Genomic DNA, 12,994 nt, shown 5'->3' with positions numbered 1-12,994 from the left:
TTTTTTGCCTTTTAATCCAATCTGCCACTCTGTGTCTTTTGATTGGAATATTCAGTACATTGACATTTAGGATGATTACTGATGGATATGTATTTATTGCCATTTTAAACCTTGTTTTCAAGTTGATTCTATTTTTCTCTTTTCTTCCTTCTTTTTTTTGGTTGGATGATTTCCATTTATTTTATGCTTATGTCCTTTTCTTTTTAGTTTTTGTGAATGTAGTGTTTGGTTTTGATTTGTGGTTGCCCTGTTTTTTAAGTATGTTAACCCTTTCCTGTATCTGCTTGCTTTAGCCTGATAGTCATATAGGCTCAAACATATTATTAAAATTAAAAAAAAAGAATCTATAGTTTCTTACTTTCCTTCCCCACATTCTTTGATTTTGAAGTCTTTTTTTAAATATTTTTATGTTTGTCCTTTTGCTCTTCTTTGTGTTTATCATCACTTTAATAGTAGGTTTTTTGGTTGTTGTTGTTTTGTTTGTTTTTTGTTTGTTTTCCTCTTTTAGATATGTATGCTGACTTATTTAATTGATTGCTTCCCAGTTGTGGTTTCCTCCATCCTATTTCTTCTTACTTCCTTTTTTTTTATTTAGAGAAGCCTTTTCAGTATTTCTTTAAGAATGTTTAGTATTGCTCTACTCTTTTAGCTTTTGTCTATTTGAGAAATTCTTTATTTCCTCTTCTATTTTAAATGATATTCTTGCTGGGTAGTGTATTTTAGGCTGCAAATTTTTTCCTTTCAGAACTTTAAATATATCTTGCCAGTCTTTTCTGGCCTGAAGTGTTTCTGCAGACTAATCAGCTGATAGCCTAATGGGGGTTCCCTTGTAATTAATGCTTTGCTTTTCTCTTGCTGCCTTTAGAATCCTCTCTTTATCTTTAACTTTTGCTGTTTTTATTATGGTATGTCTTGGTGTGGTCCTGTTTGGGTTCAACTTGTTTGGGGCCCTCTATGCTTCCTGTATCTTGATATCAGTTTCCTTTAGATTTGGAAAGTTTTCAGACATAATTTCTTCAAATATATTTTAAATACCCTTTTTTTTTTCTTCTCCTTCTGGAATTTCTATTATGCATAGATTGGCCTGCTTTATATTATCCCATAGATCTCTTATATTGTTTTTGTGTTTTTCATTTGGTTTTCTGTCTGCTCTCCTGATTGTGTGATTTCCATTATTCTGTCTTCCAAGTCACTGATTCGTTCCTCTGCATTATTCATTCTGCTCTTTAGTGTCTTAGCTCTGCAAATAAATTTTCTAATTTTTCTATGTTCCTCCTTATATTTTCTAGTTCATTTCTAAAGGAATCTGCATTACTGTTCATATCAGCTCCTAATTCCTTGATATTTAGCCTTAATTTCTTTAGTGTTTTTGCTACCTCCCTTTTGAACTCAGTGTCTTTCAGACTGCAGAGGTCTGTTTTATTGTTTGCTGCTTCAGGTGAATTCTCCTGTTCTTTTAATTGGGAATGGCTCCTAAGTTTCTTCATCTTGCTTATGTTTTTCTTTTTCTGTGAGTTTAGGGAAGCCAAACCATAGTCTTCGTGGGCTACTTCTATGCAAGAGTGCCCCTTTGTATTTTATGGGGGTTACTATTTATTTTTGGTATGGGAGTTTGAATATTTGCTGTCTCTTTTTTTGTGTGTGTGAGTAGCCTCTTATTCCCGGGGTGCTGAGTGTGTTTCTTGGGAGAAGGAGGCAATGGGTAGGGCTGGTAGTCAGTGCCTGGTTGCTGGGCTGTTAACAGTGGCAAGTACCTGCAGGAACATGGCACAGGCTACTCCTAGTTGCAGGGCTCTGGGAAGTGGTAATGATCCTAGGCAGAATTACAAGTTGCCCAGAGCATTTGGCAGTGGCAGCAGCAGGGTGTGTGAGTTCCCAGGGGAGTGAGAGCAACAACAGGTTGTGTTCAATTGCAGTACCCTCCTTTGAGGTGACTGGAGCCACAAGTGGTGCCTGTTCAGGGACCCCTAGTGGTAGTAGGTCACACCCACCTCTAGAGTCAGTGATAACTACTGTGGTTTGCCCTCACCACCTGCAGACTATGCAAGAAGCACCCTGTCCCACTTAGCCCACATAGGGGGTGCTGCACAAGCTGCTTCTAGTTGCAGGATCCTGTGAAGTGACAGAGATCAAGCATGTGGGCACTTTCCAGAGTGTTCAGTAGTGGCAGAAACAGCTGATGTGCTCCCAGGGGTGTGAGAGCAACAATAGGTAATGTTCAGTCACAATGCTGTCCTCTGTGGTACCCTTGAGGTGCTTGGGGCCGCAAGTGGTGCCTGTTCACGGACCTCTAGTGGTAGTGGGCCAGGCCCACCTCTGGAGTCAGAGATAACTGGGTTTGCCCTGCCACCTGTAGACCATGCAAGAAGCTCCTCATCCTGCTTAGTCCCCATAGGAGGTGCTGCACCAGTTGCTCTTAGTTGTAGGCTCCTGAGAAGGGACAGTGATCAAGCATTTGGGCCCTGCACAAAGCATTTGGCAGTGGCAGCTGCAGGGCGGGTGTATTCCCATGGGGGTGAGAGCAATAATGTGTGGTGCTTGGTTGCAGTGCCCTCTTTTTTTTTTTTTTCTTTTTTTTTGCCGACCCCTGAGGTGACTGGGGCCGCAGGTGGAGCACACCCACAGGCTCCTAGTGGTGGCAGGCCACGCCTCCTTCTGGCCTCCAAGATGACTGCCATGGTCTGTCCCTGACGCCTGTAGTTCACACAAGAGGCATCATGTTGCACTTAGCCCCCTGCTGCTCTTAGCCCACACAAGAGGTTCCTGGCCACCTGTGGCCTGTACAAGAAGCGCCAGGTCTCCTGTAACCTGAGCAAGTGTCTTCTTGCCACCTGAAACCTGCACCAGAGGCGCCCCGCCCTCTGGGAGCCCATGCATGCATGTGCAGGGAGATTCCTATGGTGGTCTGCCCCACCTCCTCTCGCTCTCCCCAACAATCGAGCCTTGCTCTCCTGCAGGCCCAGACCTTCTCCTGGATTCCCTCTCCCATGGCGTTCCACACTCCTGCCCATGGCACACTGCTCCTTAGCCCCTTAGGCTGTCCCCACACAGCCAACCCCAGTCCTCTCCCTGGAATGACCTCCAGAGCCTAAGTGTCAGTGCACAGCCCCTGTCCAAGCATCTCAGTTTGTGGTGTCCCGGCATGTGATGCAGATGATCTGTGCAGCTCTCACTCTACTTTTCCCTCCTCAGTCCAACTGCTGTGCTTTTCTTGGTGACTTTGAGGTCCCTCTGTCTCAGTTGATCTCTCCATAGATTAGGTGGCTTCCCAGGGTATGGGTTCCTTTTCTTTTTCACAGCTCCCTCTCAGGAATGCTAGTCCTGTCCTGATTCCTTTTCTCTCTCTCTTTTTCTTTTGTTTTTCTTTTGTTCTAGCCAGTTATGTCAAGACTTTCTTGCCCTTTTTGGAGGTTTAAGTTCTTTTGCCAACATTCAGTAGATGTTCTGTGTGAGTCATTTTACATGTAGATGTGTTTTTCTGATGTGTTTGTAGAAGGTAAGCATGATGTCTTACTTCTTTGCCATCTCGATCCATCTGACTCAGTTTTTTAATTTTGGAAATATGAGTGGATATGACTAACTAAAAAGACTGTGGAAATAATTCAAGGAACTAGCATTTACATAGAAAGTCCTCAATAAATTGTTATTTATCTGTGTTGATTCTATACAATGATAATATATCTTTGCAGGCATCTACGCATTTTGTAGAATTTGAAATTTCATTGGCAAAGAAGTTTATAGGTTTTGTTATACAATACTTTTATTAAGATTGTAGCATGTCGTCTTCAGTTGGATTCACTAGAAGCAGAGCCTGAGATAGGGATTAAGCTGCTCTTTGCTAAGAATTTATAAGTTAATGAAGGAAACAGGATAGGGAGGGGAAGGAGCCAATAAAAGATGTGGTTTCAGATCAAGTCAAGCCTTATAGCTTGATGCTGGAGCAAGAAAGAGTGGGGAGCCTGTGGGGGGGCGGGAATCGGTGGAGTATAAATCCTACCACAGGATCATCCCAGGCAGCAGTTCAGACTTTCATTCTGTAATGGCACAGCTTTAGGACTCTAAAACTTTTGTGGAAAGTTTGCAGAACAATCAGAAATAGCTGTTTGCTGTGATGTCTGTGTCCACTAACTTTAAAATGGCTATGCAGTAGATTCTCTTTAACCAACTCTTAATGATGAATCAAACCAAAATTGCCCCACAGTTGAAAACACAGCATTTATTTGTTCATGAATTTACTATTTCTTAAACATCTGCTTATAACTGTAGTAAGCACTAGCTATTCATGGCCAGAATAATAAGAACTATCAGTGGAGCTTTTTAAACTTCTTAAAAAACAACTAGTTGAAAACAAGATAGCAATAACCATTTCCCCCAGGCTTTTCAATAAAGCACCTAGGCTGCTAAATGAAACCTGATGTTTAAACTGTATTTTTTAAAAAGGATGCTAGAACTTGTTTAAATTATTCCCTTACATACCTAGTTAAACTTGGAAAGTTGAAACATTAGCAGCAAAAGTGGTACCCTGTTCCTGCTTTAAGCTATTCCTGATTGCACATGAAAAATTGGGAAATTTGTGGTAGCTGAGGTAGGGCTTTTGAATTGGTCCATTGAAAATGGACCCTTTGAAATTAATCTAAAGATAAGAGGGAGAGTTTACTGGAAGGATATATGATAGTTCTTAGAATAAAAGAGAAAGCTCAGGTACCTGGCTTGGAAAGAACAGGAATCATGATAGAGGAATCTCAGGAACTAGGAAACAAAAATAAATGGTTTCTCTTTAAAACATCTCTGCTTCTGACCTTTTTTTAGTCTATGACATTTTACTTAAGACCCAAATCTCTGGCAGAAAACTGGACTCATTTATTCATTCAACAAATAGATCTGTTAATCACTATTACTACACATGTGGCACCTGAAATAACAGCTTGGCTGACAGCCTCAGCACAATGCATTTGTGGGGGGTGGAGGGAAGCATCATCCCTCCAATGTAAAAATCAAAGTGTTATTGGCAGAGGAATGGGAGAGGTTGCCAGGTGTTCACTAATGCCAAAAAGCCCTCTAGGATGAGTTCCCTTAGGAGCATAGACATTTATATGCTTGTTCTTTTTTAAGAAACATTAACAACTCTCTGATCTTTTTCTTGATTTTGGAGAAAATTTCCAAGTGTCCAAATCACTGGGATAAAGAATATTAACTTCCACCATATTCCCACCACTCTAGAGCTTAGGTGGAGCCTGGTCATAGATGCTTAGCTTGTGCCTGAAGGTCCTGGTCCACACCTGGGCTTCCTCCTGCATCCTAGGCAAGAGAGTGATCCCAAAGGGCCTGATGAGTTTGGAGTTAGCTTCCTTTTTTCTCTATCAAGCTGAACTGAAGATTCTGTTTTGCCCAACACTTTATTTTCTTTACCTAATCATCATCAATTTCTACTCCCCATTCCTCACAGGCGCATTTATCTCAAGGTTTCATTTGAGTGTAAAATTGTTTCAGTTTTCTTAAAAGTTTCATTTTCCATTTTCATTCACCTGATGGGGAGGCCAGCAATGAAAGTCTTATGTTTCCATGTCTTCTTTAAAGGATTTTTTCTCCTTTTTATGCTGTTTTATATTCCCAGACTTAATATTGGTTCAAATACAGGGGTGTTTACATTTAAAAGCCAATATCAGGAAATGACTACATTTCCTAAGCATAGCTTAGCAAGAGCTAAGGTTAGAAAAAACACATTTTTCTGTTATTCCTACATAAACCATAGTAGTAGTCTTCATTATCAGAGCATTACTCAAATACCTTCAGTGTTTATTCATCCACTCATTAACTCATTCATTCATTTTCATTTATTTACCAAGAAATTATTAGCTACCTGAATTTGTCTTACACTCTTCTTTCCTTAAATGGAGATTGTTTGACTTTTAAATGAACTTAGGAGAAAGGATGGGAAGAGGTAGGCTTCAGTGAGATCAGCACAAGCTGGTCAAAGGGATCCAGAAAGAAATTTATGAGCCAATTTCCATGAGAGCTTCACCTTTGAGTCTGCATCATTGACATAGTCCAAAATTTCAGGTCACAAAGCAAAACTGAATACACCCCCTTGTTTCTGCTGCAGGTACAACCTACCCAGTATCGGAGATTTCCCACCCCCTACTCACCTGGGCAAAGAAAGAGCTTTGTGGACAGAGGCTTAAGTGCTCTTGAAGGGCTTGGTGACTCGGAGATGCCAGGTAAGGGTAGAGCTTGTAGGATTGTTGTCTGATAGAAGCAGAAGTATCAACCCTAAAACTGACTTTTTAATCTATTCTACTATTAGTATTCTCATTCTCTCAGGTGATGTAATAATCTTTATGATACTTTTTTTTCTGCAAGTTTGGTCTCTTGCATTTGGCTGTCATGTCTCTTTAACTTTATTTTTTATGTTTTGCCTTTTTTGACAACATTTTATTATATTTGATTACACTCAGAACATTTTCATCTTTCACCTTCTTTAATATATAACATTTCTACACTCTTTTATGACATTATCACTTTTAAAAGAAACACTGCTAAAAAATAGAATGTTCCTTATTTTAGGCCTCTCTGATATTTCCTTGTGATTAGATTGAAGTGATGCTTTCTAGGCTAAAGTACCGCATAGGTGATACTGTGTCCTTCTCAGGGTACCATGTCGGTTCGCATTGGTAGTGTTTATTTTGATGACCTGGTCAATGTGTTGTTCAGATTCTCCATTATGTAATTAGTGCTTTTTCTCCTCACTTTGCAACTCATGAGCAGCCCATGGAGAGATGCTTTAAGATGACGCACATATCTTGGTCCTCATCAAAATTTTCTCCTAGATGTAGCATCCACTGATTAATCTTACCTGATGCAGTCTTAATTATCATGGTTGCAAAAGAATGGTCCTCTAGTTCCCATACTCCCCCACTCACCAGTCAGCCACTGAATTTCACTATAGCTGAGGACTCCCTCCATTTAATTATTATTTACTATTTATTATTGGTATGTACTTCTGAATTACCATTGTAGTGGTTTATAATTCACTGATGTACTTATTTCTTTGGGTACACAAAGTTGCATATTCTTATGTAAAATTCCAAGCAAATGTAGCTTTAGGCAGTTTACCCACATCTGATGATATTACAGCCATTCAGTCTCTTCTATGTAGAAATTCTGTGGCCACTACTGTTCGTGTGGGGGGGCATACATGTAGATACTTAGATATGAATAGATTATAGTGCACAAAAAGATGATAGCTACTTTGAGAGAAGGAAAGTAGGGGGACAGGAGTTGAGATTGAGAGAAATTTTCCCTTTTCTAATATTTGAATTTTTAAAAATCAGGTATATGTAATAAATTACCAATTTTTAAAAAATTTTTTGTTTCTTGCCTATTATTAGCAAAGCCAAATTAATTTGGGTCTGCTACTGGGGAACACATTTTGTTTTCCCAATTATTAAACTTCCCAGCTCTATGTGAAAGCTTTCCAGGCAAATAAGATTCACTCTCTATGTGGTATTGCTTGATGATTACCCTTAGTTTGGGTCTGTTTTTGAAAGGAGGCTTTGGAAACCAGCACTGCCAATTTTGACCCCTGACCTCAGTTCTTAGACTGTGATTTTCAGTGCCAGTGTTAATGCAGTGTAATTGTCAAGGTATGGCAATGCAGTGCTGCTTCCACCCTAAGCATCATTCTAGAAAGTTTTACAAGCTGGTAGAGGGGAGAGACTATGTGCAAAATTATTACATCAAGTGCTTATTTCAGCTAACTTCTCATTCATTTGGCTGCACGTATCCTTGGTGAGTATGGATAGCTGAGTTGGTTGGTGATAGTGCTCTGGAATCTAAATAATTGCCAGGGTGCCGGCTATTGAGTAGCTCTCCCTTTCACATTTCAGACTGTAAAAACAAGTTTTTTTTCTATAAATCTATACACATTGTATCCTAAAATTTCTTCCTTACTAAAAATAAACCGGTACATTCAAAACACTCGCTCTCACTGTGAAAAAAATCCCTGCAAAGCTTTAGATGCTCTGGCTCAGCACAGAGAATTTTGAAACAACAACCCAGAGAGAAGCTCATTGGCCCCTCACAAGCATCCTTGTGTAATTACTCCTCCATTAAGCCTGCATGCAGACCACACTGAGCTCAGCCATAGTCATCCTTCTTTGAGGAAAAAAAAAATAAAGTGGCCTTATTATAAACAAGGGCAAGCTGGATTTTTTTGAGGGGCTTTCGCATTTTGGAGCCTTGTGGTTTTCTTCATCTATTTGATAATCATTAACATGCACAACAGTTAACCTTCCAGCAATGTGAAACTTTATATCTGAGCTTTGCAGCATCTGTCTTAAAATGCAGACTGAGGTTTGCTGAGGCTGTTTTTATAATCACTGGTGGTAAAATCAGGAAGATGCAAAATGGGCGTGTATTGAAGTATAGTTCATCCAACATTCTAGACCTTAAATTAGAGTGATGAGTATAAACACTGCAAAGAGAGTTTTTTTTTTTTCCAACTAAATTGCAATTATATTTTAAATTACCTACAATTACCAGAAACCATCTCAAAGCTAGAAATTAACTTCTTAGGCACTGGTCCCAGCAGATCAGCTGTTAAATGGACCATCTTGTGTAGCTGACCTCCCACTCTAGTTTCACCCGCACGCAGCCTCACACAAACCAAGCAAGGCAGAAGCCCAGGGCGGAGCCCAAGTTTCATAGTCATGTGACAGGCGTTGGCCAGTGAGGTTATGCGGCCGTATTTTTACATCTTCCTAAATTACAGTTTCATGCTAGTCATGACATTTTGCTGAAATACTGTGCTGGTTTTCTTTTTGAGAGCAAGTGACCATTTTATTATAGATTTTAATTGAACTATTTTTATGTAGCAGGTTTTGTCATCTAGAATTTAGGGCATGGAATTGGGTCCAGGAGCCACTGGGACTATTCCTTGCTGGTTACTGTGTGACCTTAGTTAATGTCCTTACCTTCTGGGCTTTAGAATGGTAGGAACGGAGAGGGGTGAGCACTTGGGAAAGTGCCAGGTGTCCTCCCCTCAGAGCACCAGGTGGGTGATCTAGAAGCAGAGTTAGGTTCTTCCCCATCCTGTAGTCAATCCGTTCCCTAGTCTGTGTTGCCACCTCCCTTTCAATGAGAGGACAGGGGTCTTGGGGTCATCCTTTGGTTACACTGCCTGACTGGTACACAACTCAGCACATGGCTGACTTGAATTCAACATGGTAGAATACTTTGAAATGTTGAAATTTGTACTTAATACATTTGGGAATGGATTAACTAGTTTAAATCTCATGCCTCTTGTTTCTTCAGGAACTCATAATGAGCTTCTTTTCCTTGAATTCAGTCCCTTGTCTTGAATCCACCCCCCTAACTGTCCCCAAAGTGATTTTTCTGAAATGCAAAGCAATGCCAATTTCCTTCTTAAAACCCTTCAGAATTTCCCATTTGCCAAAGGCCATGCTGATTTGATCCTGATCCCTGCCAACTTCACTTTACACTCCACTACTGCAGCATGAAATTATTTCTTCTTCTCCCAATGCACCACTCTTGTATTCATGTACAACACTTTATTTCATGCTGTCAGTTCTTTCTGGCTTGCTCTCCCTATCACTTCCCCACTTGGCTGAATCTTATAACAATATTTAAGAATGTGTAGACCATGCTTGGAGTGAATGTGCCCCCTCAAAACTCATATGTTGAAATCTTAACCTTCAAGGTGATGGTATCAGGAGGAACCTTTGGGAGGTGATGCCTTTGGGAGGTGACTAGATCATGAGACAGAGCCCTTGTGATTGAAATTAGTGCTTTTGTAAAAGAGGCCTCAGAGAGATCCCTGTCCCTTCTGCAATGTGAGATTATAGTGAGAATACATCAGTGAGGAAGTTAACTTGCACCAGACAGCAGATCTGCTAGTGCCATGATCTTGGGCTTCCTTATCTCTGGGACTGGTAGAAATAAATTTCTGTTGTTTATAAGCCTTCCAGTTTATGGTGTTTTGTTATAGCTACCCAAACTAGGACCACATCTCCCCAAAAGCCTCTCTGAAAGCCCCTATTGTATAGTAGATACTGCTTTTGATTTACTCACTTAATGAAAATGTGAGTACATATTATACGCTCAATGGTATTAATTAATGGGGTCATTTTTCTCCATGAAAAAAATGGAGCTCCTCACTACATGTTAGGAAAGAGAGGATAGTGTCCAAAGAAGAGGAGTTAGATTTCCTGGTGCCCATAAGGAGGTGGCCATGTGGGTGACATTTAGGGCCTCTTTGGAAGGCCCTGTCTGAGAGTGGAGAAGGGTGAGGTAGAACAAACGACTACAACCATTTTTCTCAACTGTGAACTCTCTAAAGCTGAAATATGTAACTTGAGCCTAAAATAAAAGACGGTTTTTAGTGGATTAATAATGCACTAAATAAACCCCCTTCCTTATACTATTAATTATGTGATACCAGAGTTACATTAAAATAGTTATTATAATTAGGGGATAAACTAGTATGAGGACACATTTTGACTATACTGTGCCCTATAAGTCATATCAGTGACTTGATTAAATAATATTTCTTTAACCCAACTCCTGGGTTATTTTTGAGGAAGAGACAAATCAGTATAGAACTGAAAGTTGATAAATTGCTGGGATAAAGGAGTTCCCGTCGTGGTGCAGTGGTTAACGAATCCAACTAGGAACCATGAGGGTGCAGGTTCGATCCCTGGCCTTGCTCAGTGGGTTAAGGATCCAGCGTTGCCGTGAACTGTGGCTCTGGCGTAGGCTGGCAGCTACAGCTCCAATTAGACCCCTAGCCTGGGAACCTCCATATGCCGCAGGAGCGGCCCAAGAAATGGCAAGAAGACCAAAAAAAAAAAAAAAAATTGCTGGGATAAAATATCTGTAGTCGCATTATATCAATAGGAATGCTTTTGGCATTGAGAGAAAAACCTAACCACAACCTTCTCTTGTGGTTGCAATATGGCTACTATAGGTCTAGGCACTAGTGTGTATATCCAGGACAGGAAGAAGAGGGTGGCAGAAGGGTGACATCTGTCCTTTATATCAAGAAAGCAAAGGTTTTCCAAAAAACCTTTCTACTTACACCTCATTGGGACCCAAACTGCCTCAATGACCAACCCTAGCTGAAAGAGCAGGGAAGCAAATATTTGGCTTTTCTAGCCCCTATTATGGAGGATGCTGAAGCAAAGATAGATTTGAGAATGGGAGTTGGGCTAACCAACCAATGGCTTCTGCTACATGTGTGTTTTTAATTCTCTTAGAAGTCATCACACTTCACCATCATTTATCAACATCTTGCTTTTTAGGACTCTTTTAAAATAAATCTGGCAGAAATATGAAGTTGTACCTCATTTATAAATTTCCTCAATTACTACAGCAATGTACCTGTGTTGTCCCCGATAGGCCATTCTGCGCCCAGGAAGAAGCACTTGCCTATGGTGTCAGGTTTTGAATCTGGTTGTTTGGATGGCTTTGAAAAAAGTGCAAACAAAAATGTCTGTCCTTGGTTTAATTTTTCACTCTTGTTTATTCATGGGTGCTTATAAGAGCTTTTGCAAGTAAACCTTCCAAATCTTAAACTAAGCGTGGTAGACAAACTATCTCAGAGTTCACAACAAACCAAGAAGAATAGCAATCCATTAATTCTGGTGAGGTAACCTTCTTAAAGGGGGCATGTGGAATAAACCAGGGAGATCTTAGCAAGTGTGAAAACTTGAAGCCACACTGTCTTCCTGTGGTGATATGTCCACAGACAGCTATCTGGTTCAGGAACTCATGTGGCAGGGTATGCTATGATACAGTTGGCTTAAGGGCAGTATGGAGTTTTGTTTAAGATGTGAGTTCTAGAGCCAGACTGTTAAGCTCAAGTCCTACTTCTACAGCTTTCTAGCTGTGTGACCTAGGACAGGTTACTCACACTCTCCAAATGGGACAGTAATAGTACTCAGCTAATGTAGATAGATAGATAGATAGATAGATAGACAGACAGACAGAGATTTTCCCATCACATTATATACAATAATTAATAACTATTAACTCTTGTTATTGTTATTGTATAATGGTATTATATAATGGTAATGCCATTGAGCCAAGCAGATTCTTTGCTTCTTCACCTTTCCCTTCCTGCTGATGACTGTCCCTTTTGGACATTACTCTATTACAGAGGAAGCACTCATAAACACTTGTTAATCTTTGTATGCTTCAGAGGTAGTAGTACTCCACTCTGTGTACCCTGTATTATGCAATATGTAAAAGGAAATTGGGCAAAGAGGTGAAGGAACTTGTCCGGGCTGCACAGTTAATAAATTTGTTGGGTTAGATTTAGAACTCATGTATTTGGGGTTCTAAGGTCTGCACTTATTCCCATTATGGGACTATTGAATTGAGTTGTAAAGCTTAAATTAGCTATTAATATGCACATCTATTTCCCTGTGTGTAATTTTCTAATGCTCTGAGGGAAAGATTTGAATCATAGACACCTTTTAGGACATCTACACAACTCAAAATCAAAATTTTTTTTCTGAAAACTGTTTCAGGGTCCTGATAAAGGAGGCCCCAAAGGCTATGTAAAGTCTGATTATGAAGTGTATTTAGAACCAAGTAAATTTTAGCTAATACTGTATTGTTACATGAACCCACCTTCTCTGGTCATGGTTGAATGGATACCTGACCCAAGCTGGGTCAATTGGATTCTCTCAAGAATTTGAAAATTAGATTTTGAGATAGCACAGTAGATGCAGCATGTCTTTGGAACCAACTTAATGGAAATTTAAGAGCAGTGAAATATCCATCTCAATGCAAGGATTGGGAAAGTTATGGAATGCTGCCCTGTAGAGAGGAGAATTAAGGACATAAGAAAAGCGAAGCAGAGGCAAGAAGTGAAAGGTGCAGGCAAGTACTCCTGGGAAGTGTGGCTTCTCAAGTCATGGTTCTAGTATCCCTTGAAATCCCTGCCTTAGGTACTTGTGAGAAACCCTATATC

At 40.1% G+C, this 12,994-nt stretch overlaps 1 protein-coding gene across 1 annotated transcript in view; it reads left to right on the top strand.

Moving 5' to 3' along the window:
- Positions 1-12,994, top strand: part of BMP4 (bone morphogenetic protein 4) — a 376,187-nt gene that overhangs the window by 289,413 nt on the left and 73,780 nt on the right. Inside the window, exon 6 of the mRNA XM_084993425.1 lies at positions 6,104-6,218. The gene's annotated coding sequence lies outside the window, so the exon portion shown is untranslated. The remainder of the gene's footprint in view (positions 1-6,103; positions 6,219-12,994) is intronic.

The sequence above is a fragment of the Sus scrofa genome, chromosome 1 (assembly GCF_054392235.1).
Source record: "Sus scrofa isolate SSC_HxYL_T2T_F1_AM1 chromosome 1, Sscrofa_HxYL_maternal_Yorkshire_Landrace_v2.0, whole genome shotgun sequence".
Classification (NCBI taxonomy): Eukaryota; Metazoa; Chordata; class Mammalia; order Artiodactyla; family Suidae; genus Sus; species Sus scrofa.
Note: the sequence above shows the minus strand (reverse complement) of the source record. Positions and strands in the feature narration are given on the sequence as shown.